The sequence below is a fragment of the Bubalus bubalis genome, chromosome 9 (assembly GCF_019923935.1).
Source record: "Bubalus bubalis isolate 160015118507 breed Murrah chromosome 9, NDDB_SH_1, whole genome shotgun sequence".
Classification (NCBI taxonomy): Eukaryota; Metazoa; Chordata; class Mammalia; order Artiodactyla; family Bovidae; genus Bubalus; species Bubalus bubalis.
Window position 1 is genome coordinate 26795761 of NC_059165.1, and position 22674 is coordinate 26818434.

The 22674-nt window shown below is 39.5% G+C and overlaps 1 protein-coding gene and 1 long non-coding RNA gene across 6 annotated transcripts in view; one reads left to right on the plus strand and one right to left on the minus strand.

The window, feature by feature from the left end:
• The window catches only part of EDIL3 (EGF like repeats and discoidin domains 3), an 805830-nt gene that overhangs the window by 778229 nt on the left and 4927 nt on the right, over positions 1 to 22674 (plus strand). The window lies entirely within an intron of this gene.
• The window catches only part of LOC123334993, a 35492-nt gene that overhangs the window by 6477 nt on the left and 6341 nt on the right, over positions 1 to 22674 (minus strand). Inside the window, exon 3 of the long non-coding RNA XR_006553186.1 lies at positions 22421 to 22558. This is a non-coding gene — a long non-coding RNA (uncharacterized LOC123334993). The remainder of the gene's footprint in view (positions 1 to 22420; positions 22559 to 22674) is intronic.

Here is a 22674-nt window from a genome sequence, read left to right on the forward strand (position 1 = left end):
GTCTGTAGAATTTCTGTCCTTTATTGTGCCCATCTTTGCATGAAATGTTCCTTTTGTATCTCTAATTTTCTTTAAGAGATCTCTAGTCAGTCTTTCCCATTCTATTGTTTTTCCTCTATTTTTGGCATTGCTCACTTAAGACAGCTTTTTCTTATCTCTCCTTGCTATTCTTTGGAAATCTGCATTTAGATGCGTATATCTTTCCTTTTCTCTCTTGTCTTTCATGTCTCTTCTTTTTTCAGCTATTTGTAAGGCTTCCTCAGACAACCATTTTGCCCTTTTGCATTTCTTTTCTTGGGGATGGTGTTGATCCCTGTCTCCTGTACAATGTTATAAACCTCCATCCATAGTTTTTCTGCCTCTATCACATATAATCCTTTGAATCTATTTGTCACCTCCACTGTATAATTGTAAGGGATTTGATTTAGGTCATACCTGAATTGCCTAGTGGTTTCCCCTACTTTCTTCAAGTCTGAATTTTGCAATAAAGTGTTCATGAGCTGAGCCACAGTCAGCTCCAGGTCTTGTTTTTGCTGACTGTATAGAGCTTCTCCATCTTCGGCTGCAGAAAATATAATCAATCTGATTTCACTATTGACCATCTGGTGATGTCCATGTGTAAAGTTGTCTCATGTTGTTGGAACAGGGTGTTTGCTATGACCAGTGTGTTCTGTTAGCAAAACTCTGTTAGTCTTTGCCCTGCTTCATTTTGTACTCCAAGGCCAAATTGGCCTGTTACTTCAGGTATCTCTTGACTTCCCACTTTTGCATTCCAGTCCTCTGTGATGAAAAGGACATCTTTTTTTGCATTAGTTCTAGAAGGTCCTACAGGTCTTCATAGAACCGTTCAACTTCAGTTTCTTTGGCTTCATTGGTTGGGGCATAGACTTGGATTACTGTGATATCGAATGGCTTGCCTTGGAAATGAACCAAGATCATTCTGTCATTTTTGAGATTGCACCCAAGTACTGCATTTTGGACTCTTTCATTGACTATGAGGGCTGCTCCATTTCTTCTAAGGGATTCTTGCCCACAGTAGTAGATATAATGGTCATCTGAATTAAATTTGCCCATTCCCATCCATTTTAGTTCACGGGTTCCTAAAATGTCAGTGTTCACTCTCGCTGTCTCCTGTTTGACCACTTCCAATTTATCTTGATTCATGACCTAACATTCCAGGTTCCTATGCAGTGCTATTCTTTACAGCATCAGAGTTTACCTTCACCTCAAGACACATCCACAACTGGGAGTACTTTGCACTTTGGCTCAGTTTCTTCATTCCTTCTGGAGCTATTCTCCACTCTTCTCCAGTAGCATATTGGATACCTACTGACCTGGGGGGTTCATCTTTCAGTGTTATCTTTTTGCCTTTTCATACTGTTCACTGGGTTCTCAAGGCAAGTCTGCTGAAGTGTTGCCATTCCCTTCTCCAATGGACCACATTTTGTCAAAACTCTCCACCATGACCCATCGTCTTGGGTGGCCCTACACGTATGGCTCATAGTTTCATTAAATTATGCAAAGTTGTGATGAATGGAATCATTTTTGTTAGTTTTCTGTGATTGTGGGTTTCATTCTGTCTGCCTTCTGATGGATGAGGACAATAGGCTGTACAAGCTTCCTGCTGGGAGGGGCTGGCTGCTCTATTATACTGAGGGTTTCATGGATAAGCTGAAAGTTCCAAGTTAGAAGTGCTAGAGAAGGAAGTTGAGAGTTCCACGTTAGAAATGTTACAGAAGGACGTTGGCACTAGCATATCTATGCCCTCTCTTCCAAGTCTCAGAATCTCTCATTGGATGGATAGAATTCCATGAAAACAGTCTGTCTCAGGGATCATTGGTAGAAAAGACAGTTTTTTCCCAACTTCTTTTTATGCACTTTGGATGAAAGGACAAATAATTGAAATATGTATGCTAAAAAAGGATTTCCCAGGTAGCGCTAGTAGCAGAGAACCTGCCTGCCATGCAAGAGAGGTACATTCAATCCCTGGATCTGGAAGATCCCTTAGAGAAGGACAGGGCAACCCATTCCATTATTCTTGCCTGGAGGATCCCATGGACAGAGGAGCCTGGTGATCTTCGGTCCATAGGGTTGCAAAGAGTCAGACATGACTGATGTGAGCTAGCACGCACACACGCTAGGAAAAGAATTATTAGTCTTTGCACCCCTGCTCTCAGTATGCACATACACACACATGCTGCCATAGGGAAATGGGTTTTTATTTTTGCCCTTTCTCCTTTAAAGACATCCGATCACCACACAGGTATACTCAGTCAAGTCAATGCTTTGTTTGACAATATTAACAAGGCAAATGCAAAAAATAGAGGAAACTTGAGAAAGCTTGATTCATCCCTTTTATTTCCAAAATATCTGGAATCCCAAATATGGTTCTAGTCTCCGCATATCAGAAGAAAAATAAAGACACCTAGAGGGGGATAACCAGAAGGCCAACAGGGATAAAACAATGGTCACTGGAGACCTTGCTACAATACTGGCCTGTTAGCCTTGAAGAGCTCAGGGACACTACAGAAAAATGCTTAAAACCACTTGCTATTTGGATGATGTGAATGTAAATTCCAAAAGGTTAGGACAACGAGAATCTCTTTAAAACTTTTAATGAGTTAGGATTAAGACAAATAAAAAGTACATCTTTACAAACCCAATGACTTAGTAAATAAGTAGTATGTGCAAGAAATCCCCAGAGGAATCCATGGTATTTATGAGAGGCAGAGTCATAGCACATGACTGCTAAGAGAAGCTGATATGTGCCTCAGCTCTCTGACTAGGAGGAGGATAACCTTGCCTTACTCTGTGCTGCTTGGCAGTCTCCTATCCATGACAACTGCTCTGCCCGAAGGGACTTCCCTGGTAGCTCAGTGGTAAAGAATCCATCTGCCAATGCAGGAGACACAGGTTCAATCTCTGGGTCAAATGACCCCCAGAAGAGGCAATTGCAACACACTATAGTATTCTTGCTTGGAAAATCTCATGGACAGAGGAGCCTGGTGGGCTCCGGTCCATGGGGTCACAAAAGAATCCTGACACAACTTAGTGACTAACCAACAACAACCCTGGCCTACACACACCATTTTCCCTACCAAAGAATGACAAGTCTTATCTTACAAAAAAGTGTTGCTTCTAGCAACGTTTGTTTTATTTTATCTGATAGTCTTTCTGTGTTGAGATTTGAATCCTCACTAGAATCCGATTTGAATTTTATCTAGTATCACAGGAGAGTTGACATAAGAAAACCAAATCCAAGATTTCAGTCACACTGAAGCAGTTTCATTATTTGCTTTCTTATCTTCTCTTGGTTTGTAATTGTGGAAGCCTCTCCGAAGTACCTTGAGTGCCTTTATCTCCAGGCCCCATGTGTTGGGAAAACCTAATAGACTCCTAAGCAGATCATGTTTGAGTATCTCAGCAAACTTATTACCAGCTAATTAGTTAAGCCCTCTCCTAAACCTGAAATTTGTGCATACTCATATTCAATTTTTAAAAACTGAAGTATAATTGATTTACAATGTGTGTTAGTTTCAGGTGTACAGCAAAGTGATTCAGTTATCTGTGCACTAAGTCTTTCAGTTGTGTCCAACTGTTTGTAATCCTATGGACTGTAGCCCACCAGGCTCCTCGGTCCAGGGTGAGTCTCCAGGCAAGAAAACTGGAGTGGGTTGCCATCTACTTTCTTTATACATACACATAATTTTTTTTTTCAGATTCTTTTCCCTTATAAATTATTACAACAGGGTGAATGTAGTACTCTGATGGACAGTAGGTCCTTACTGGTTATTTTATATAGAGTAGTGTGTATCTGTTAATCCCAGACTCCTAATTTTATCCCTCCCCCCTCATTCCCCTTTGGTAACTTAAAGCTTGTTTTCAAAGTCTGTGAGTCTGTTTGTTTTGGAAATAAGTTCATTTGTGTCACTTGTTAGATTCCACATACAAGTGATATCATATTATATTTGGCTTTTGTGCCTAGTTTATATAGCATAATAATCTCTCAGTTCAGTCACTCAGTCAGGTCCAACTCTATGCGACCCCATGGATTGCTGCATGCCAAGCTTCTCTGTCTGTCACCAACTCCTGTAGCTTACTCAAACTCATGTCCATTGAGTCGGTGATACCATCCAACCATCTCATCCTCTGTCATCCCCTTCTCCTCATGCCTTCCATCTTGCCCAGCATCAGGGTCTTTTCTAATAGTCACTTCATCGCTTCAGGTTGCCAAAGTATTGGAGTTTCCATTTCAGCATTAGTCTTTCCAATGAATATTCAGGACTGATTTCCTTTAGAATGGACTGGTTGGATCTCCTTGTAGTCCAAGGGACTCTCAAGAGTCTTTTCCAACACCACAGTTCAAAAGCATCAATTCTTCAGCACTCAACCTTCCTAATAGTCCAACTCTCACATCCATACACGACTACTGGAAAAACCATAGCTTCGAGTAGATGGACCTTTGTTGGCAAAGTAATGTCTGATTTTTAATATGCTGTCTAGGTGGGTCATAGCTTTTCTTCCAAGGAGCAAGTGTCTTTTAATTTCATGGCTGCAGTCACCATCTGCAGTGATTTTGGAGCCTCCTCAAAAAATAAAGTCTTTCACTGTTTCCATTGTTTCCCCATCTATTTGCCATGAAGTAATGGGACCTGATGCCATGATCTTACTTTTCTGAATGTTGAGTTTTAAGCCAAAATTTTCACTCTCTTCTTTCACTGTCATCAAGAGGCTCTTTAGTTTTCTTCACTTTCTGCCATAAGTGTGGTGTCATCTGCATATCTGAGGTTATTGATATTTCTCCCAGCAATCTTGATTCCCACTTGTGCTTCATCCATCCCTGCATTTCACATGATGCACTCTGCATATAAGTATTCTGCATAAAAATTAAATCAGCAGGGTGACAACACACAGCCTTCACATACTCCTTGACGCACTTCCCTTGTGGCTTAGCTGGTAAAGAATCCACCTGCAATGTGGGAGACCTGGGTTCGATCCCTGGGTTGGGAAGATCCCTTGGAGAAGGGAAAGGCTACCCACTCCAGTATTCTGACCTGGAGAAGAATATTAGAGTGGGTATCCATTGTGTGTGTGTGTGTGTGTGTGTATATACACACACACATCTTTAGCCATTCCTCTGTCAATGGGCATTCAGATTAATTGCTTCCATGTCATGGCTATTGCAAATAGGTACAAACTCTTTCTAAGAACTTCTAGTTAACTGAAAATACTGAGTTTGCATTGCTTTGCCAGGTAACGCACTGAAATAGCATCATTTAGCAGGATCTTCCTCGTGCTTGAGACAAGAAAACAGCACATGTGCCACATGTTTGCACAGCAAGCACAAGATGTCAATGCTAGAACTTGCAAACGTATGCCTTGTGTTATGTGCTGTATCATCACTGAGAGGACTCTGAAAGCAAAAGAATACTGTTAGTACTTTTAGATCTTGGTTTTTCCTGGTGGCTCAGATGGTAAAGAATTTACCTGCAATGTGGGAGTCCAAGGGTTCAATCCCTGGGTGGGGAAAATCCCTTGGAGAAGGGAATGGCTACCCACTCCAGTATTCTTGCCTGGAGAATTCCATGGACAGAGGAGCCTGGTAGTCTACAGCCCACAGGATCGCAAAGAGTCAGACACCACTGAGGGACTAACAATACAGATATAGGCTGTTTTTTGGTAGGCATTTTTGGGTTTTAATTATTTTTTAATGGGCATTCAAGTGTCCATAACTTTCACACATTAAATTAGAAATGTCATAGCTGTATGCAATTTCAGAGTTGCTGTAGTTTCCCTCTAGGTGTTCTCTGTTATGTGTAAAGAGATAAGTAAAACTAATAATTCAACTACTGCTTTGTGGGTTGCTAGTTCCTTATTGAAACTTGTGCTGAAAACCAGCGATTTAAAAGAAAATTATTTCTTCCTGTATTTCCTTCCCAAGAAGTGGTATAACATTATATTTTGGACTATTGCAGATCTTGCAATGAAAGTTAATGAATTTAAACTCTATTATTCCAAAGATATGCATTAAGTTTACTAGCAGGGCTACGAAATTGGATTTTAGAATTTCTATTAAATTGTAACACCACAGTCTCAGTGAAGCATTGATCCCAACACCATATGTCAGAGAGAAAGTCAGGAAACCACAGAATGTACTCTTATTTTCTGCTGTTACAATGATATTTCTCAAGATTTTTTTGTGAGTGTTTATGTGGTATATCCTATACATGTGAACTTTTGCTAACAGAGACATTGCTATTTAGTAACACATTTCAGTCCAAAACTAGTTCCTTTTTGGTCTGTGTCAGCCAGAACATTGCTGAGGATAAAATATGTACTAAAAGAACATGGATTCAGATATATCAGAATGCTGAATTCTAGACTTGGCACAGTTCAGTATTCCTTTCTTCAGCAAATATTTATTCAAAAACAGCCTTTGAGATATAGTTTGCATTGCATTGAAAAGTTATTCCCCTGCAAGATGGGGATGGCACTTTGGATTCACTGTCAATGGCACATAATCTTTTCATGGAATTAATCAGTGGCACACTCTCTAGTGCTATCAAGAAGAATATCTTTACTTTCCTCTTTCCAGGGGACTTTTTGTGACCATGTGAGACTGAACCAACTGGAGAAGGCCATTTGTAAACCATTCCCTTTAATTTCATAATTGTTAAAAGATATGGGTTAAATACTCTGGCAAGAGATAATGGAATTTCTTTTCTTTTTTTTTCCTTTGAGGACTTTTATTTTCAAGTCTTTCATTGGATATGTAGTCATCTTTTGATCTCTAGCAAGCTAAAAATTAGGAGAAGGCAATGGCACCCCACTCCAGTACTCTTGCCTGGAAAATCCCATGGACGGAGGAGCCTGGTAGGCTGCAGTCCATGGGGTCGCTAAGAGTCGGGCACAACTGAGCGACTTCCCTTTCACTTTTCACTTTCATGCACTGGAGAAGGAAATGGCAACCCACTCCAGTGTTCTTGCCTGGAGAATCCCAGGGACGGGGAAGCCTGGTGGGCTGCCTTCTATGGGGTCACACAGAGTCAGACATGACTGAAGCGACTTAGCAGCAGCAGCAGCAAGCTAAAAATTATCTTCTAATTTAAGAAGCCTCGTGAAACTAAAAGAGAAAATTTTGAAGCGATTTTCACTACCCTATTTGAATTCGGACAAAAATATAAATATACAATAGTTAGAAATTACTTTAAACTATAGGTTAAACATGATAAAATCTTCAAGTGCAATTAAATATTATAAATACATTAATGTCTCTAAAAGTAATTTATAATTTAATGCCATTCCTATCAGGATCTCAGTGTTTTGGTTTTGTTGTTTCTTTTTTATTTTCCCATGCCTTGTTTGCTGTTACTGTTCAGTTGCTAAGTCGTGTCCAGCTCTTTGCAACCCCACAGACTGCACCAGCAACGCTGTGGGCAAAGTGATGTCTCTGCTTTTTAATTCTCTGTCGCCGTTGGTCATAACTTTCCTTCCAAGGAGCAAGCGTTTTTTAATTTCATGACTGCAGTCACTGTCCACAGTAATTTTGGAGAACAAAAAAATAAAATCTGTCACTACTTCCACTTATCCTCATATACTTGCCATGAAGTAATGAGACTGGATGCCATGATCTTAGCTTTTTGAATGTTGAGTTTTTAGCCAGCTTTCCACTCTCCTCTTTCACCTTCATCAAGAGACTCCTTAGTTCCTCTTCACTTTATGCCATTAGGGTGGTGTCCTCCACATATCTGAGGTTGTTGATTTTTCCCAGCAATCGTGATTCCAGCTTGTGATTCATCCAACTTGCATTTCGCATTATGTAATTTGCATAGAAATTAAATTTGCAAGGTAACAATATACAGCTTTGATGTACTCCTTTCCCAATTTTGAACCATTCCATCGTTCATTGTCCAGTTCTAACTGTTGCTTCCTGACCTGCATACAAGTTTCTCAGGAGACAGGTAAGGTGGTCTGGTATTCCCGTCTCTTTAAGAATTTTCCACAGTTTGTTGTGATCCATACAGTCAAAGGCTTTCGCATAGTCAGTGAAGCAGATGTTTTTCTGCAACTCCCTTGCTTTCTCCATGATCCAACAAATATTGGCAATTTGATTTCTGATTGCTCTGCCTTCTCTAAACCCAGCTTGTATATCTGGAAGTTATCAGTTCATGTATTACTGAAGGCTAGCTTGAAGGATTTTGAACATAACCTTACTAGCATATCAAATGAGCACAATTTTATGGTAGTTTGAACATTCTTTGGCATTGCCCTTCTTTGGGATTGAAATTAAAACTGACCTTTTCCTGTCCTGTGGTCACTGCTGTGTTTTCCACATTTGCTGGCATATTCAGTTCAGCACTTTCACAGCGTCACCTTTTAGAATTTTAAAAAGCTCAGCTGGAATTCCATCACTTCACTAGCTTTGTTCATAGCAATGCTTCCTAAGGCCCACCTGACTTCACACTCCAAGATATCTGGCTTTAGGTGTGTGACCACACCATGGTGATTATGGGGGTCGTTAAGAGCTTTCTTGTATAGTTCCTCTGTGTATTCTTGCCACATATTCTTATTCTCTTCTGTTGGATCTTTACCATTTCTGTCCTTTATCATCCTCATCTTGGCATGAAATATTCCCTTGATAGCTCAATTTTTTTAAGAGCTCTCTGGACTTTCCCATTCCATTGTTTTCCTCTATCTCTTTGCATTGTTCATTTAAGAAGGCCTTCTTATCTCTCCTTACTATTCTCTGGAACTTTCTTTTTATTTTTCCCCAATGTTTTATATGCTTACTTTTATTAACTGCAGTTTTAAATTTCATTTTATATTGGAATATTGTTGTTGTTGTTCAATCACATAGTTGTGTCTCTTTGTGATCCCATGGACTGCAGCATTCCAGACTTCCCTGTCCACCACAGTCTCCCAAAGTTTGTTCAAACTCCTGTCCTTTGAGTTGGTGATGTCATCCAATCATCTCATTTTATGTTGCCTCCTTCTCCTCCTGCTCTCAGTCTTTCCCAGAAATACGATCTTTTCCAATGAGTCAGCTATTCACATCACATGGCCAAAGTATTGTAGCTTCAGCATCAGTCCTTCCAGTGAATATTCAGGGCTGATTTCCTTTAGGATTTATTGGTTTGATCTCTTTGCTGCCCAAGGAATACTTAAGAGTCTTCTTGAGCAACACAATTCAAAAGCGTCAGATCTTCAGTGCTCAGCCTTCTTTATGGTCCAATCTTTTATCCATTCATGACTACTGGAAAAACCATAGCTTTGACTATACAGACCTTTGTGGGCAAAGTGATATAACTATGCTTTTTAATATGCTGTCTAGGTTGGTCATAGTTTCTCTTCCAAGGAGCAAGCATCTTTCAATTTCATTACTGCAGTCACTATACACAGTGATTTTGGAGCCCCAGAAAATAAAATCTGTTACTGTTTCCACTTTTTTCTCCTGCTATTTGCCATGAAGTGATGGGACTGGATGCCTGGATCCTAGTTTTTTGAATGTTGAATTTTAAGCCAACTTTTCCACTCTCCTCTTTCACTTTCATCAAAGAGGCTCTTTAGTTTCTCTTCGCTTTCTGTATTAGAGCAGTGTCTTCTGCATATCTGAGATTTTTGATATTTCTCCCAGCCATCTTGACTCCAACTTGTGCTTCACCCAGCCTGGCATTTGCATGATATGCTCTGCATATAAGTTCAATAAGCAGGATGACAGTATATAGCCTTGATGTACTCCTTTCCCAATTTGGAACCAGTCCAGTGAATGTTCCATGTCCAGATCTAACTGTTGCCTCTTGACCTGCACACAGGTTACTCAAAAGGCATGAAAGATGGTCTGGAACTCCAGTCTCTTTAAGAGTTTTTCACAGTTTATGATCCACACAGTTAAAGTCTTTAGCGTAGTCAGTGAAACTGAGGTAGATGTTCTTCCAGAATTCCCTTGCTTTTTCTATAATCCAACAGATGTTGGCAATTTGATCTCTGGTTCCTCTGCCTTCTCTAAATCCAGCTTGAATATCTGGAAGTTTTCAGATCATGTACTGTTGAAGCCTCGCTTGGAGAACTTTGAGCATTACTTTGCTAGCGCAGGAGATGAGTGCAATTGTGTGGTAGTTTAAACTTTCTTTGGCATTGGAATGAAAATTGACCTTTTCCAGTGCTGTGGACCACTGCTGAGCTTTCCAAATTTGCTGGCATGTTGAGTGCAGCACTTTAACAGCATCATCTTTTAGGATTTGAAAAAGCTCAGCTGGAATTCCATCACCTCCACTAGCTTTGTTCGTAGTGATCCTTCCTAAGGCCCACTTGATTCACACTCCAGGATATCTGGCTCTAGGTGAGTGATCACACCATCATGATTATCTGGGTCATAAAGATCTTTTTTGTACAGTTCTTCTGTGTATTCTTGCCACCTCTTCTTAATATTTTCTGATTCTATTAGGCCCATACCATTTCTGTCCTTTATTGTACCCATCTTTGCATGAAGAAACTGAGGTACAGGGAATTAAGGGATCTCCCTGGTGACACAAAGAGCTTTTGCACTTACACTTTCATCAAGAAGCTCTTTTGTTACTCTTCGATTTCTGCCATAAGAGTGGTGTCATCTGCATATCTGAGGTTATTGTTATACCTCCTATTAATCTCGATTTCAGCTTGTGCTTCATCCAACCCAGCATTTTGCATGGTATACTCTGCATATAAGTTAAATAAGCAGGGTGATGATATGCAGTCTTGATGTATTTCTTTCCCAATTTGGAACCAGTCAGTTGAGTGTAGCCCTTTAACAGCATCATCTTTTAGGAGTTGAAATTGTTCAGCAGGAATTCCATCACATCTGCTGGCTTTGTTGGTACTGGAGTATAGTTTATTAGCAACTCCAACTATATTGGAGTATAGTTGATTAACACTGCTGTGTTAGTTTTGGGTGTACAGAAAAGTGATTCTGTTATACATATAAATACATATAAATGTATCTATCCTTCTTCAAGTTCTTTTCCCATTTAGGTTATTACAGTATATTGAGCAGAATTCCTTGTGCTATACAGTATGTCCTTATTGGTTATCTGTTTTAAATATAGCAGCATATATATGTCAATCCAAATCTCCCAAATTGTCCCTCCCAACTACCCTACCCCCTAGTAACCATAGGTTCTTTCTTTAATTCTTTGATTCTGTTTTCTAAATAAGTTCATTTGTAACATTTTTTTAGAATCCATATATAAGTGATATATGATATTTGTCTGCCTTACTTCACTTAGTTTGGTAATCCTCAAGTCCAACCATGTCGCTTCAAATGACAAGATTTCATTCTTTAGTGGCTGAGTAATATTCCGTTGTATATATGTATGACATCTCCTTTATCCATTTGTCTATCAGTGAATATTTAGATTGCTTCCTTGTCTTGGCAGTTGTAAACAATGCTGCAATTAACAATGGGGTACATGTATCCTTTCAAATCATGGTTTTCTCTGGATATGCTCAGGAGTGGGATTTCTGGATTATATGGCACCTCAATGTTTGTTTTTTTTTAAGGAACCTCCATAATGTTCTCCGGGAGAAGGCAATGGTACCCCACTCCAGTACTGTTGCCCGGAAAATCCCATGGATGGAGGAGCCTGGTAGGCTGCAGTCCATGGGGTCGCTAAGAGTCAGACACGACTGAGTGACTTCACTTTCACTTTCCAATTTCATGCATTGGAGAAGGAAATGGCAACCCACTCCAGTGTTCTTGCCTGGAGAATACCATGGACAGAAAAGCCTGGTAGGCTGCAGTCCATGGGGTCGCACAGAGTCGGACACGACTGAAGCGATTTGGCAGCATAATGTTCTCCATTGGTACCTATACCAATTTATATTCCCACCAACAGTGTAAGAGGATTCCCTTTTCTTGCCACCCTTTCCAGCCTTTAGAGTTTGCAGACATTTTGATGAAGGCCATACTGAGTGCTGAGAGGTCATAGCTCAGTGTAGATTTGATTTGCATTTCTCCAATAATTAGCAATGTTGAGCATCTTTTCATGTGCCTCCTCGCCATCTGTATATCTTTTTTATAGAAATGTCTGTCACGTCTTCTTCCCATTTTTTGTTTGGGTTGTTTTTTTGACATAGTTGCATGGGCTCTTTATTATTTTTTGAGATTAATATCTCTTTTCTGTTCCCTGATTTGCAAATATTTTTCCTATTCTGTGGGTTGTATTTTGTTTATGGTTTGATGTGCAAAAGGTTTTGAGTTAATGAGGGTCTATTTATTTTTATTTCTATTACTATAGAAAAAAATATATATATATATTGCCTATGTTTTCTTAGGGTTTTATAGTATCTATCCAGTTTTACATTTAGGGCTTTAATCCATTTTGAGTTCATTTTTGTGTATGGTGTTAGATAATGTTCTAATTTCATTTTTTAACATGTAGCTATCTAGTTCTCCCAGCACCACTTATAAAGAGATTGATTATTTTTTCTCCATTGCAAACTCTTCTCTCCTATTTTATAGTTTAACTGACCACAGATGTTGGGGGTTATTTCTCAGCTTTCTATGCTATTCCATCGACCTATATTCCTGTTTTTATGCCAATATCATACTGTTTTGATTACAGTACTTGTGTAGCATAGTCTGAAGTCAGGGAGCCTGATTCCTCCAGCTTCTTTTTTCTTCCTCAGGATTGCTTTGGCTATTCAGGGTCTTTTGTGTCTCCATACAAATTTAAAATTTTTTTACCTAGTTTTGCCAAAAATGACATTGGTAATTTTATAGGGATTGCATGGAATCTATAGATTTCCTGGCATAGTGTAGTCATTTTGACACTACTGATTCTTCCAATCCAAGAACATGATTTATCTTTCCATTTGTTTCTGTCATCTTCTATTTCTTTTATCAGTGTCTTATAGTTGTCTTATACAGGTCTTTTGCCTCCTTAGGCAGATTCCTTCATAGGTATTTTATTCTTTTTGTTGCAATGGTAAATGTTTCCTTAATTTATCTTTCTTTTGATTGATCACTAACTTTTGGTTGTTAGTGTATCCTATAACGTTACTGTATTTGTTGATGAGATCTAGTAGTTTTCTGGTAGCGTCTTTAGGATTCTCTGTGTACAGTGTCATGTCATCACCAAACAGTGACTTCAAAAACAAAGAGTTTTACTTCTTTTTCAATTTAGATTCCTTCATTTTTTTTCTCTGTGCCATGGCTAGGGCTTCCAGAGCTATATATAATAAAAGTGGTGAGAGTGGACATCCTATTCTTCTTCTTGACCTTTTTGAAAAAAGGAAATGTTTTCACCTTTACCCTATTAAGTTTGACATTTTTCATGCCCTTTTTATGCCCTTTATTATGTTTAGATATGTTTGCCCTATACCTACTTTGTAGAGTTTTTATCATAAATGGGTGTTGAAGTTTGTCAAAAGCTTTTTTTGCATCTATTTAGATGATCACATGGTTTTTATTCTTCAATTTGTCAGTGTGGTGTGTCACACTGATTAATTTGTATATATTGAATTGTTGCATCCCTGGGATAAATCCCACTTGATCATGGTGTATGTTCTTTTAATGTGTTTTTGGATTTGGTTTGCTAGTATTTATTGAAGATTTTTGCATCTATATTTATCAGTGATATTGACCTGTAATGTCCTTTTTTTTGTGGTATCTTTGGTTTTGGTATCAGGGTGATAGTAGCCTCATAGAATGCATTTGGGGAGTGTTCTTTCCTCTTCAATTTTTTGGAATAGTTTCAGAAAGCTAGCTCTTAACTTCTTCTCTAAATGTTTGATAGAATTTGCCTGTGAAACTGTCTGGTTTTGTTGGGAGGTTTTTAATCCCAGTTTCAATTTTGGTATTTGTGTATATTTTCTATTTCTTCCTGGTTCAGTTTTGGGAGATTATACGTTTCTAAGAATTTATCCATTTATTCCAGAATGTCCATTTTGTTGGCATACAGTTGCTTGTAGTAGTATCTTACAATCCTTTTGTTGACTAAAGAAGATGCACAACTTGAGAGATGCAAATTTTCTTTGGGGCAACAGGAAGACTGAAGCCTGGGAGGCAGCACCTCAAATAGTTCTGAGAAACTGTTCCAAAGATGCAGTGGGGGACCATCAATATATAAGGTTTTGGTGAAGGAGGAGTGGATACCATTAAGCACTCATTTTACAAAAGGTTTTCTGCTAGTCAGTCGTGAGGATCTGATGTCATTATGAAGGGATTTAGTGCTTTTCTAGATATAAGGAGATGATGCAAGGATTCGGTTCAGTCACTCAGTTGTGTCCAACTCGGCAACCCCATGGACTGCAGCACACCAGGCTTTCCTGTCCATCACCAACTCCCAGAGCTTGGTCAAACTCATGTCCATTGAGTCAGTGATGCCATCCAGACATCTCATCTTCTGTCATCCTGTTCTCCTCCCTCCTTCAATCTTTCCCAGCATCAGGGTCTTTTCCAGTGAGTTGGTTCTTTGCATCAAGTTGCTGAAGTATTGGAGTTTACATTTCAGCATCAGTCCCTCCAATGAATGTTCAGGACTGTTTTCCTTTAGGATGGATTGGTTGGATCTCCTTGCAGTCCAGGAGACTCTCAAGAGTCTTCTTCAATACCACAGTTCAAAAATAACAATGCAAGGACTGGGGTCATAAAATCTGTTCCTGAAAATATCCAACTATCCAAAGACCTGTCCCACCAGATTCCCTGGAGCACAGAGTGCCTCACTCCACCCTGAACTCCCTCAGCGGGTATTGAAGGTCAACAGCTCAGCAGCACAGGGTTCAGTCTCCACAGAGGCAGATAGCAAATGCCCTTGTTTTTTCAATCATTGGCAGTGCTCTTGGCAAGTGCCAATTTGTAGTTGACAGGGCCCCCTTGTGGTCATAAATTCAACCATATTTGGGGAGGCATTTCATGACCATCTTGTCCCATATTCCCAGAACAGCTCATTCCCAGTTCAGAAGAAGGTTTTTGCTGATAGTCCAGTAATAGCACATTGAGTGGCCTAAGTCTTAAGAATTACAGATCTCTGGACACCTGTCTTCTAGTTGTGGTCCAGGAAAATATTCCCTCTCGTTGCATCTTCCCATATCTAGAGTTACACAATCATTAATTGTGTAATCATTAATAATCTAGAGTTATTACAATCATTGATCACATATCAAAGTATACATTCGATCAACTGCTTTAAGTCTAGTCATTATTTTTGTTGGAGGCTCAGTCATACACTCGGTAATACAAGACAATAATCTTATAAAACAGGCAAAATACAATTTAATAACATTAGTGCAATTGTAAATATTTCAGCCACAAGCCTCCCACACCAAACCAGTTTGTTTTTTTTTTTTTTTTAAGATCATCAAGACCAGGGAAATGGTCACTTAAGGCAGAAATCTGATTTTTCATATGGTTCATCAAATGTGTTACATTAAAGGATTCATCAGGTATGAAAACACAACGTTCAGTTTGAATTGTGGCACAGGTGCCCCCCTGAGGTGCCGAAAGGATGTCAAGGGCCATGCAGTTTCGTAGCACTGCCTTTCTCATTATGGAGACCTCAGAGTTCAATAGGCTAATAGCCTGATTACCATCATTTAAGGCTTGTTGAGTGAAAGTTGTTAAGGCTCGCCTCGATATGGCCAATTATATCCTCCAATCTCATTGAAGGCACACACACACACACACATTAAAAAAAAAAGCTGCTAAATGGTCATATCAGTAGAATACAAATCTTTTGATCCATTAGATTCATATCAATGGTAGATTGGTTGAGGTTACCTCTAATTTGTTAACATGTATAACCTTAAGTTCATGGCTACACCTTGTTATCCATCTCTGTAGATACCAAGGCCATAAATTAGAACCACAAATCCACTGAGTTCCATACCAATCACTGTCTCTAAGGGTAATAACAGGCATAGTTCATAAAATACCCAGCCTATGTGTGTTAGTCACTCAGTCGTGCCAACTCCTTGTGACCCCATGGATTGTAGCCCACCAGGCTCCTCTGTCCATGGAGTGGGTAGCCATTTCCTTCTCCAGGGGATCTTCTCGACCCAGGGATTGAACCCAGGTCTCCTGCCTTGCAGGCAGACTCTTTACTGTCTGAACCACCCCACAAATCCTCTTTCTAAGGGTAATAATAGGCATAGTTCATAAAGTACCCAGCCTAGTTTCATAATATTACTAGGTTGATCATTCTTCGTATGATTTAATTGTTCCCAACGTAGAGGAGCTTTTAAACTTAAATGATGATAGCTTGGTGTCAACCATATAGATCCATCCCATAATTATGGGAGTTTTCCTTTTACTAGACAAGAAGTTACAGAGTTTTGGTTGAGACTTAGCTTATCACTCTGATTGAGTTTGAATAACCCTAAGAGAAAACTTAAATAAATGGTCAGTGTCAGAGCAGGTATTATTAATTGGCCTGGTGAGAGGATCTCATCTAGTAATATGAATAGACAGAAAAGGACTGAACACTCTTCTAAAATAAATTTCCTAGTGGGTATCCAATCAGAACCCTGGAGGGGAGAAATCTACCAAGGCAACCCAGAAATACTAGACACAAGTATACAAGTATACTGGCCACAACCCAACAATTGGATTGAGTTGTAAACTAGCATAGAATCGTGTCCATGATAGAAAACATTTGATGGATATGCAAAGATCCAAGAAATTAAAAAAAAAAAAAAAACATTATAAATGATCATACAAATCAGGTCTAGCATCTTGGGCAAGCTGTCTACTTCTGATGTCGTTTTCTTCTCATCCCAGTATAGTGCAGTTTCCTCTGAGCATCGTTTTAAGGTGAGTTTGAGGTTAGCAGGCCTCTCTATAGACCAGTCCAGTGTAGGGGCCTTTGGAAGTAGGAGTTAATCCAAGAGTCAGTTTCCCTTCAGTTTCACTGTGCATGAGACATTTAAAAGAGTACCTAATAAAAAGGTTTTTCCATCCACGTTGGAGATAGTTTCTTAAATTATGTCTTTTTCCAGTCTTGGTTGCAGTTTATGAGGCATCTGATCATCATCCAGATAGATTACTGGGCTAAGCTTCAGAAATAAACTTAGAATGTTCTTTAATAATTCAATTAAATTTTACATTAAAATACCCTAACAGAAAAGAAATATTCAAGAAATGAGTCTTAGTAGATACAGACCTCCATTAACAAACTGGGATTTAACATTCATTGAAATATCTTTTTCTCCCTAAAATTATTTTCATTTTTACCAAATAGGCCTGTTTGTGAAATCGGTTTGGTCTCAATAAATTTGGCCTGATTATTTATATAATCATAATTGATGATCATAGACTTTTTGCTGAAACTTTCATAGAGTCTCACACTGAACTTTTAAAATAAAACCTTTCAGGGCTAGGAAAGTCACACCAAAGGCTTATCACAGATTTTGCCTAACAGTGAAGTCCTCCCTTTCTCAAGGTCTCCAAAATTCCTTGAGATTTCTGTACCTGTTTGTGAGATAACCTCCCTAACTCATCTGATAAAGTTATTGGAAACTCTTGGTTTACAATCCCTGGATGGGCCAGATAAAGAGAAAAAAATAAATGTTTCAATTTGTTTATAAAGTATAGTTTTTTGAAAGAAAGTGAAAGTGAAGTCACTCAGTCGTGTCCGACTCTTTGCGACCCCATGGACTGTAGCCTACCAGGCTCCTCTATCCATGGGATTTTCCAAGCAATAGTACTGGAATGGATTGCCATTTCCTTCTCCAGGGGATCTTCCCGACCCAGGGATCGAACCCAGGTCTCCCACATTGTAGACAGACGCTTTACTGTCTGAGCCACCAGGGAAGTTTTTTGAAAGTACTGCCATAATAGTCTGAGGGGAAGGTTTTTCTTACACCTGGAAAACATAGACTCAAACCAGTAATTTTTCCAGTAGAAACCATAAAAGTTATAAACATATTTGCCAGTTCATTCAGTCCTTTTGTTAACCTCTGTGAAGTCATCAGTTTTCCATTAGAATCCTTTCATTTCTTACCCAGTTCGGAAACTTGTATTTATCTAAAAGTCCTTTCTAGAAGCTTCTTGAAGAGGAAGCATTTTTGTGAAACTTGGTTAGTGCTATGATACTAACGAGAATTATGACTGATCACATTTTACCCAGACATATCGGAATTTTAAGAACTCCATATAGTTTCTAGGATATCTATATTAGTAGCATTTAGATACAATATAAGCCAAGATTTATTACTCACTTCATGACAGTGTGTGTTGTGTGCTTAGTCACTCAGTCATGTCCGAATCTTTGCAACCCCAGGAACTGTATGTAGCCTGCCAAGCTCCTCTGTCCATGGGGATTCTCCAGGCAAGAATACAGGAGTGGGTAACCTTTCCTTTCTCCAGGGGATCTTCCCAACCCAGGGATCAAACCCAGGTCAACTGCATTGTAGGCAGATTCTTTAAGGCCTGACTGGACAATATACTTCCCATGTAATTCTGCATACAAAATGAACCTAATTAGTGTCATATCTCTTTCAGGGATGTTTCAGGGGCCCTCTGAAGCATCCCAAAGGTAGCTAGAAGTCAAAAGTGCTATATTAGAATGATTTAGGAAGTTTTGTCAACAAATATCAAAAAGGTTTAGAACACTCAGTCAGATAGGATTAAAGGTCATTGTGAAACAATAGCTATTCACTTAGTCAAAGTAACAGTAAAGGATTTCAGAGGCAATATAGAACTGATCATTTAAGATGTAAATAAACTTAAATCTATTATCAGAGGCAGTTCAACATCTGAAGAAAGCATGTGCCCTTAACAGAGAGAAAAACCAAATTCAAGTTTTTGTACCAGCTTGCATTTAAATTCATTTAAAGGTAAACTTAATTAAATTTATTTTAAACTTAGTCCTAGTAGTAGTAGTGAAAGTCACTCAGTCGTGTCCAACTCTTGCGACCCCATGGACTGTAACCTGCCACGCTCCTCCGTCAATGGGATTCTCCAGGCAAGAATACTGGAGTAGGTTGGTATTTCCTTCTCCAGGGGATCTTCCTGACCCAGGAATCGAACCCAGGTCTCCTGCATTGCAGTAAGGTTCTTTACTGACTGAGGTATGCTGCTAACAATGCACAAAACTCTTTTCTCAGGGTCCATTCTCCACAAACCTTCTTATCACTTTCTGTATCAGTTACTTTGTTCTCCCATTCTGAAACAGCCACCTGTAAATCAGACCTACTTCCTTTTCCCTCATAAAATGCAATTCCATTCCTCATACCTTCTTTACTGAAAACTACACATCCTACTTTCCTTAAGCAAACAAGAACTGACCTTTATATTAGCATTCTATAGATTGGTAAGCATAAATACCAGTGATAATTTCTAAAAATATTTGATTTCTTATAGAGAACATCTTAGGATGACACCAAACATTATTCATTAAGAGTCCCAAATCTCCTTAGTTTTTCTGTAAGAGGAAATTAATGTTCAGTAATAAATATTTCAAAATCTTATTTTATTTGGAAATGATCTAGCTATTCAATAGACTTCCAACACTTAGTTTAGCACAACCCTTACAAATTCAAGTTACCTTAATCTGGAGAAACTATTTTAGACAGACATTCCTAAAGTGTAATTATTCTTAATAGAGTTTGTCTAAAAGCTCATATATCATTTACATTATTTTTAGAAGTTTCCTCACTCAAGGTACTTTCCTTGCTGACAAACTTGTAACAGATATAATAATATTTAAGACATTAAACCTAGGCACAATGAAAATATTATGCTTCATGTTAATGACTCTTAGAAATGTCTATATTAGGTCAACAAACAAACAATAATACCAGGTATTTAATACTGAATATTTCCCAATTCACATGAACCTGAAATTCATTTAGGTTTAATTTCTCTTGTATTTAGAAATGTTTGATTTGTAAGTGCTTACTTTCCTTTAGGCCAATTAGAGCTCATTTACAAACCAATCTCAGCAATCTTATCCAAAAACAAAGATACACACTGAGACCATAAGCAGACATATGTCCAAAAGACACACAAGAGATCTCAGCTTTGTTTTCGGAACTTAGTTATATATCAGATATCACAATACAAAATTCATTAGTTGTTAACAACAGTTGGAATAAGATTTTTTAAAGGCTTTGATCCCTTTTTTCTTTTGGTTTCAAGAATTAGAGATTGTTTAGATAAGATAAGGGCTTCCCTGGTGGCTCAGATGGTAAAGAATCTGCCTGCAATGTGGGATCAGGAAGATCCTCTGGAGGAGGAAATGGCAACCTACTCCAGTATTCTTGCCTGGAGAATTCTATGGACAGAGAAGCCTGGCAGGACACCAGTCGGACACCACTGAACAACTAACATGACTGCACTAGATAAATGATCCAGAGAGCTCTGGTCTCAAGGCATAAGAAGAGTTAATTCCTCAGGGCAAGAATTCTTAAAGAGATTTTTTTTTTTCTTCTTCAAACTTTCTCCGAAGTCTTCAATACACTGTCAAAAATCATATTTTTCCATGGTCATAGTTTTATAGCCAAAATTCAGATAGATAGTGCTCAAATTGGCCCTGATAACAAGGGCAGATTAGCCCCAGCTGGGAGTGTCCCTATGGGGAAGTGGGGGGTCTTAATTTGATCAGACCCAGGCTGTTGATTATAGGAGAAAGTCCTGGACATAAGGGAACTTCAATCCATTTTCCTATCCTGTGTCAATAAAGATCTAATATTTTTAGGCCATTTTCCTTGTCCTTGGATCATAGTTATAGGTTGACAAGTCATTTAAAACATTTTTTCCAAGGGGTACCCAGATGGAGTGTAGAACCTTAGAAGAAGGTCTTCCCATATTAGCTTGAGCAGTTTGTACCAGATGTCTGTGTGTTCAAACCAAACCAACAAAACCAAACCAGCACCTTACCAGCTGGGAGTCACACGCTAAATAAAGCAGAAGGCAAAGTGATGCCCAGAAATCAGAAGTCAAGTGGCATAAATGTCAAATGTGACTTCCCAGTCCCACTAGACCTGCAACTTGGCAGAGTCCGTGCTAGCAGCCATTTTTTAGCTCTGATAAAGCTTCAAGCAATTTCTTGTTTGTTTCCTACAAAGAAGTTACTGTATTGTTTCCTCTTTTAGAAACTTCTATGCTATGCTATGCTAAGTCCCTTCAGTCGAGTCTGACTCTATGTGACCCCATAAACGGCAGCCCACCAGGCTTCCCCGTCCCTGGGATTCTCCAGGCAAGAACACTGGAGTGGGTTGCCATTTCCTTCTCCAATGCATGAAAGTGAAAAGAGAAAGTGAAGTCGCTCAGTCATGTCCGACTCTTAGCGACCCCATGGACTGCAGCCTACCAGGCTCCTCCATTCATGGGATTTTCCAGGCAAGAGTACTGGAGTGGGGTGCCATTGCCTTCTCCGTTAGAAACTTCTAGATAACCAATAAAAGCAAGCATGGCTGGCCTTTTCTAATCATGGAAAAATATCAATTTTGGAATATCAAAAGAGCCCCATTTTGGCCGTTTTAGGTTGAGATCTCTTTTAGTATAATTTCTCCAATTAAGTAGGTACTTGCAAGTATGAGCTCTGCACGTACTGTACATGAATCTGGCTGGAGTGTAAGTCAGAGGTGGGCTTTCTGATGCCCCTGTTTTCTGTTTTTGAGAGATTTTGTTTCCCATATTAAGTTGAGTTTGTCAGGGATAAAAATCACTAGTGAAATTGTGTAGTGGGCCTGTGTGCTGCTTGTGAGCTTAAGTCCCTCAGGAGTCACCCCAGGGTCATTGCAGCCCATCTTACGTGGCTCAGATTCTGCCTCTGGCAATCTAAGACCACCATGGCTTCTCAGGTCGCTGAATGGCCAGTTCTTATCTGCGACCCTGGGGTGAGCAAGTATTTTAATTAATGAGTGGATTTCCCTGTGGGACCACTGCATGGGATGAGGACTAGGCAGCCATCACTCCGGTAAATTTCTCAGTCACCTGAGAACACCGAAACCTGCCGGGAGGAGTATTGTCACTTTTCTTCAGAGCAAAGCTCTCATATATTCTCCTCACTTTTATCCTGACAAATTCTATAAAGGCAGTTGATGTGAGGAAAAGTGTCAGATCCACCTCTTACCTAACCACTCAACAAAACCACTCAGTCCCATACAACGGAGCAACCTCGGCATCTTTCACCCAAGACCCAGGTACTCCTTGATCTTTTTCAATCCAGCCCTCACCGCCAGTACCTTTCTGCTGGGTGGGTAATTCCCCTGGCATCTTTCAGCAGGACCCCCACCCAGTACCTTTCCTCTGGGTGGAAATTTCTCGTAGTCTTCCAACCGAGCCCAACTCAGTGTCTAGCTCTTGGGTGGCTATGCCCTGAATGTTTCACCCACCCCCAGTATCTTTCCAACTGGGAGGGGGCAGGTAACCTGCTCCACCACCAAATAAAACTCAGAATCTCAACCAATACAGGAGATTCAAGAACCAGAAGAGACTTACCCAAGTTTATCTGCATTCCCTGAGGAGGTAGCTGGGCTCAGGGTGCCGCAGCTGGTACCAGAGTTCCAGTTCTTCACGGGGTTCAGACAAAGGAAGGAATTCCACTCTGGGTCACTTCAGCAGTTGTCATACTGTTGACTAAAAAAGATGACAACTTGAGAGTTGCGAGTTAAGTTTTCTTTGGGGCAAAATGAGGACTGAAGCCTGGGAAGCAGCACCTCAGAGATTTCTGAGAGGCTGCTCCAAAGACGCAG